Here is a 6,438-nt window from a genome sequence, read left to right on the forward strand (position 1 = left end):
GAAATTTATAAGAAAAAAAACAAAAGTTGAAAATAAATAATCACATAAAATACTGCTTTTTTCATTCAATTCATTTTAGAGAAATCTTATTTAATACTGGCAACCCTGGTGGTGTTGTGGTTAAGAGCTACAGCTGCTTACCAGGAGGTCAGCAGTTCAAATCCACCAGGTACTCCTTGGAAACCCTACAGGATATTTCCACTCTGTCCTTTATGATTGCTATGAGTCAGAATCAACTAGACGGCAACGGGTTTGTTTTTTTTGGCTTATTTAATACTCAGTTTTGTTTGTTTTTTGTGGGGAGGGGTTTCTTTTGTTTTACTTTCTATTACTTAATAAATGTCTTTTTCTCTGTTAATCCCTGCCCCCCCCCTTGCCTCTGGTAACCACTAATAAACTTTGGTCTCTATACATTTGCCTTTTCTTCCCTTTTTATGTAACTGAGGTCATGCAAAATTTATCCTTTTGTGATTGGTTTATTTCACTCAGTAAATAACGTATTCAAGCTCCATCCATACTGTAGTGTGAATCAAGAGTTCCTTTCTCCTAGTCCAATGTATGTATGTACCATATTTATTTTAGCCATTGGTCTGTTGATGAGTATTTAAGTTGTTTCCACCTTTTAGCTATTGTGAATAGTGCTGCAATGAGCACTGGTGTACAAGTCTCTTTTTGAGTCTCTGCTTTCAAGTCTTTTGGGTATATACCTAGGAGTGGAATTGCTGGATCATACAGTCATTCTATTTCTAAATTTATGAGGAATTGCCACATCGCTTCTCACAATGGCTGTACCATTTTGCATTCCCACCAGCAACGGATAAGAGTTCCAATTTCTCCACGTTCTCCCCCATTTTTTTTTAATCTTATTGGGAGTGAAATGGTATCTCATCGAAGTTTGGATTTGCATCTCGCTGATCCCTAATGATACTGAGCATCTTTTCCTACGTCTGGTGGTGAAAGGGAGGGGAAGAAGGGGGGTTAATGGTGATGGAAAAATAGCACCCATTCCTTAATGGTGTCATGGATTGAATTATATCCCCCCCAAAATGTGTGTATCAATTTGGCTGGGCCACGATTCTGATTCCCAGTATTGTGTGGTTGTCCTCCTTTTTGTGATTGTAATTTTATGTTAAAGAGGATTAGGGTAGGATTATAACACACTTTTTTTTTACTGAGGTAACATCCCTGATCAATCTGATGTAAAGGGAGTTTCCCTGGAGTGTGGCCTGCAGCACCTTTTATCTTACAAGAGATAAAAGGAAAGGGAAGCAAGCAGAGAGTTGGGGATCTCACTACCAAGAAGGCAGTGCTGGGAGCAGAGCACTTCTTTTGGACTAGGAGCTTCTCCACACAGGGACTCGGGGTCTCTGCATGGAGAAGCTCCTATTCAAGGGAATGGCCGATGAGAAGGCTGACAGAGAGAGAAAGCCTTTCCCTGGAACCCATGCCCTGAATTTGGACTTTTAGCCTACACCACTGTGAGGAAATAAACTTCCGTTTGTTAAAGCCATCCACTTGTGGTATTTCTGTTATAGCAGCTCTAGATGACCAGGACAGTAGGGTTGCATAGCCAGTTATTAGCGTTGCTGTAAGTTGTAGACCTGTAAAATGTTTAACTGGCAAAATTTCTGTGAGAGGTATATTTACAACAATGACAAAAACAAAAAAAAAAAACATAGCTGCTGAGGCTGCTTATGTACAACAAAACACCTCATGGGATTTGGTTTCTTGGTTTGGAGGCTTAGGGTTATGGTTTCATAGAACATCCCAGTTAATTGGCCTAACCATGTATCTAGTGCTTCTGTTCTACCTCCTAGTTTGTTGTGTGGTGTCCGAGGTCTTAAAAGCTTGCAAGCCACGATCCAAGGCACAACAATTGGCCTCTATTCACCTGGAGCAAAAGAGAAATCAGGAGAGTCAGGAATAGGGAGAGGATATGGAATGTGTGACTAATTGCCACCATGAACAACTGCCTCCTTTGCTATGACACCAGAAGAACTGGATGGTGCCCCACTATCATTACTGAACATTTTGATCAAAGATTCTGTAGAAGAGTTCTGAGTAAAAGGGGAGAAAATGCAGAACAGAATTTCAAATTCTCATGGAATCACTTTCTGGAGCCATGGAGGGTAAATGAACCCCTGAAACTATTGGTCTGAGATAATCCAAAAATATCCCCTGAAGTCATCTTAACATCAAACAGTAGTTTAGCTTAACTAGTTTAAAAGGTCCACCTTGCACATTATGCTCTTTTAAAAACTATTTATATGGGATTAAATTGACAACAGCAAATTTAGATAGAAAATTTAGATAGAAAACTTAGGGGGCAGTGAGTTTATGCTAATGAGGGAGGAACAACTCAGAAAATGAGGGTTAGAATTGTTGCACAACTCAAAGAATGTAATCAATGTCACTAAATTGTACATGCAGAACCTGTTGAATTGGTATGTTTTCTGTATATATTCTCAATAACAACAAATAAATAAAACTTAGGAAAAAAGTCTTTTGATTTTGGTTTTGCCAGTTAAACTTTTTACAGGTGTACAATTTACTGAATTTTATTAAACAAAATTTAGAGTAGATAAAGTGAATTGCACATATATATTTAGTATAAAGAATAAAACCAAAAAAAAACCAAACCCAGTGCCGTCAAGTTGATTCTGACTCATAGTGACCCTATAGGACAGAGTAGAACTGCCCCATAGAGTTTCTAAGGAGCGCCTGGCAGATTCCAACTGCCAACCCTTTGGTTAGCAGTCGTAACACTTAACCACTATGCCACCAGGGTTTCCTTGTATAAAGAATAAGAATACATAAATTCATAAATATGTTTTTTATTCTTTTATCTTTCATTATACTTTTAAACATCAGGAAATTTGGAATGCATGTAGCTTCCAAATGTAGTAGAAGGCATAAAAATGGAATAAGAAACAAATAACAACCAAAAGAATAGTTAATCTAGCAGGGAAAGAAAAAATAAAATCATTAAAAAAAAGAGAGAGAAATTACACAAAATAAGAAGGTAGAAATCAGTCCAAGTCTAAATGCAGTAAAAAATTCAAGAAATCTTTACTGGCATTTACAGTGGGCCATAAATTATCTAAGTGTTGTAACACTGAACAAAACAGACACATATCCTTTGCGTGGAAGTTATATTTTAGTAGGGTTGATAAACATTAAATAAATAAATAAATGATGATGAAAAGTGCTATGGAAAAAGGTTGAGTTTGCCAGTCCTCTTAGCCTGTCCTATCCACTCAGAATAGAACTTCCCAGTATGGAGCTGGGGGTTGGGGTGGGAGCTTCTTCTTCTCATGGCCTGCCCTGCTCAACCAGAGTGGGCCCTCCACATCACAGACTTGAATGGGATGGGAGAAGCTTCTGGCTAAAATACCACAGACTCCGACTATTCTTACTGAGATTAAGTAGATTTTCTTGAATAAATACTTTTCAATGTGTGGTATACCATTTTGGTCAATTTTAAGAAAAAGATTATTTTTATTAATTTTCTCCAGTTTCATTGTTGCCTTTTTGGAGACAGGACTTACCAAGCTCCTCACACAGCCATTCTCAAAACCAAACCCAGTGCCATCAAGTCAATTCCAACTCATAGCAACCCTATAGGACAGAGTAGAACTGCCCCATAGAGTTTCCAAGGAGCGCCTGGGGATTTGAACTGCTGACCCTTTGGTTAGCAGTCGTAGCACTGAACCACTACACCACCAGGGTTTCCAGCCATTCTCAAGTCCTGTGCTTTAATTATTTAAGCTTTTTTTTTTTAGTTTAGTTTTAAAACTTACTTAGCAATATCACCAGTTATTTGAACATAATAAAGACCTCTAAAGAAGTAACTGCTTAAATTTCTTATTTTAATACAAATGTCTAGTTATTGTCAAGCATCTTTCAAGTGCCTTTTAATTGTACAAATCTATTCTGCACATGATTATTTGTATCGTTGATTTATGCCATATTTCAGCCAAATAAGAAATATCTATCCAGACAGAGTAGTGTTTTCTACTTGACAACTAAGATATGCGTAGGCAGTTAATCTCCTATTGTTATCGCAGAATAGATCATGCATAAAAAGTATTTATGACCCAAGTTGCTGCTTGAAATCTGTTTGAGTTTTAAAACCCTGCTGTCAAAACCATGTGGGTTGCTTTATTTATTACAGAAAAGTTTTTGCTGTTTTCAGAATAGCTTGTCTAATCTACATGCTATTAAATAATGGAAGCAACAAATGATATGCTTCAACGTCAAAAATGGGAAAGAAAATAAGGAGGATAACATAATGTTTATCTAAAATATCTGTAAAACTCTGGAAGCCTGTGGGCAATTCTTTGGAAAAGATTAAATACCTCTGGGTATTTTTACTGCCTATTCCACATCCTGTTCTAGTTTTATTTTGTATGTGTATGTATTATATATAATATATATATGTGTACATACATATATATATTATGTATGTGTGTGTGTGTTTTGTCCTTGTTAATTGCCATCAAGTTGGCTCTGACTCATGGCAACCTTATGTATAACAGAATGAAACATTGCCTGGTGCCATGTCATCTTCATGATCATTGGTGTGTTTAAGTCTATTGCATTGGCTATGGTGTCGATCCATGTTATTAAAGGTTTCCTTTATTTTCATTGACCCTTGTTTTACAAACCATGTTGTCCTCTTCTAGTGATTGATCCTACCTGATGACTTGTCCAAAGGAAGTGAGCCAAAACCTAGCCGTTCTTGCTTCTAAGTAGCATTTTGTTTGTGTTTCTTCTTAGTATGATTTGTTAATTCTTCTGACAGTCCACAGCATATTTAATATCTTTGCCAACATCACAATTCTGATGCATTGACTCTTCTTCTGTCTTCCTTTTTCTTTGTCAGCTGTCACATGCATATGAGACTATGGAAAAATGCACACAGTGTGTATGTGAGCATGTATTGATATGCACATATATATGAAATACGTAATACGTATATATCAGTTTGTCATACTCTCTGGGGTGTCTTGTGTGTTGCTGTGATACTGGAAGCTACATCACTGGTGTTTCAAATACCAGCAGGGACATTCTTACCTTCAAGGTATAAGCTTTCCAACTCATGTCCTTACCATATTTTTTCACAAATAATGTGCCCACGTAAATAACGTGTCCACACACATAACATGCAGCATAGCACACTTACAAAAATAGTGCTGGGGGGTTGCATGGTTGGCAAAAGCATATAACGTGCACGTTATTTGCATAAAATACAGTATTAAGGGAAAACTCTGCTATCAACAGTTAGAATACTTTTGTGATTTGACAAACGAATATTAAGAAACTTAAGATAGAAAATGATGGTAATTTTTCTTTCCCCTTTCCAAATATATCCGGTATATCCTCTGTATTTACTCTTAGCGACCCTATAGGACAGAGTAGAACTGCCCCATAGAGTTCCCAAGGAGCAGCTAGTGGATTCAAACTCGTAACCACTACGCCACTAAAGCTCCTGTATTTACACATGAGGGCAAATATAATAGCACTTGGCTCCATGTTCTAATGTACCAATGTTTTTACACATCCGTAAACTTAATACACTCTAAACAGTTTCAATGTTCATTAATTACAGAAATCTTTACAAAATTTGGTATTTTGGCAAAAATTTAATTCTTGGATAATTTGTTTACATTTTCCTGCAAGTACTGTATTCAATAAAATGGTCAAGTTTCTAGTCCTGCTGAGGTTTTTCGTGATCTACAGTAACTTTTTTACAGTAACTTTGGCAGTCATTGAAAAGTCACAGCAGATCAAAGTTTGAGGCTTTCATTTATAGTCAGTTCCCTCCAGCTATTAACCTCAGCTATTCCAATCCAGGTAACCTGGATGAGTAAGAAAGAAGGCAACATGAGAGGACTTGACTTGGATTCTTGGATTTAGACAATTTGAAGTTAGATCTAGCTTACAAATCCTATTAGCAATCCATATCTTCTCTCTGGGACTTAGCTGCATTATCTACAAAATAAAGGCAATTGGTATTTCAAGCATTTCCATTTATTTGCTTCATGGCTTCCCAATTTGTTTCGTAGAGTACATAGGGCACTTTATCAAATACTAATGGTATAAATACTGTGCCTTAGAAAGAGAGGCGTTAGGATTTACAGCAGCATATGATAAGGTTTGGAATCCAGTTTTTAGTAAAGATGACAGATGTCTGTTAAAAAGAAACACTTTTTACAATTTATTTTGATCTTCTTGAACTTTATCCCACTTACCAGAATTATATACTTAAACAAATAAGATAGTTGTGGCTTCTAATGAGTACACCTTGGGAAAATTAAAGCCAATGAGATGCCTTCCCTTCATGTATGTTAATCTTTGGAAACAGTAATCCCTAGACAGGCCCCTATTTCAATGTAAGTATGGCATATGAAAGAAGATTAAAAGTGTTCAGATGTT

The sequence above is a fragment of the Elephas maximus genome, chromosome 21 (assembly GCF_024166365.1).
Source record: "Elephas maximus indicus isolate mEleMax1 chromosome 21, mEleMax1 primary haplotype, whole genome shotgun sequence".
Lineage (NCBI taxonomy): Eukaryota > Metazoa > Chordata > Mammalia > Proboscidea > Elephantidae > Elephas > Elephas maximus.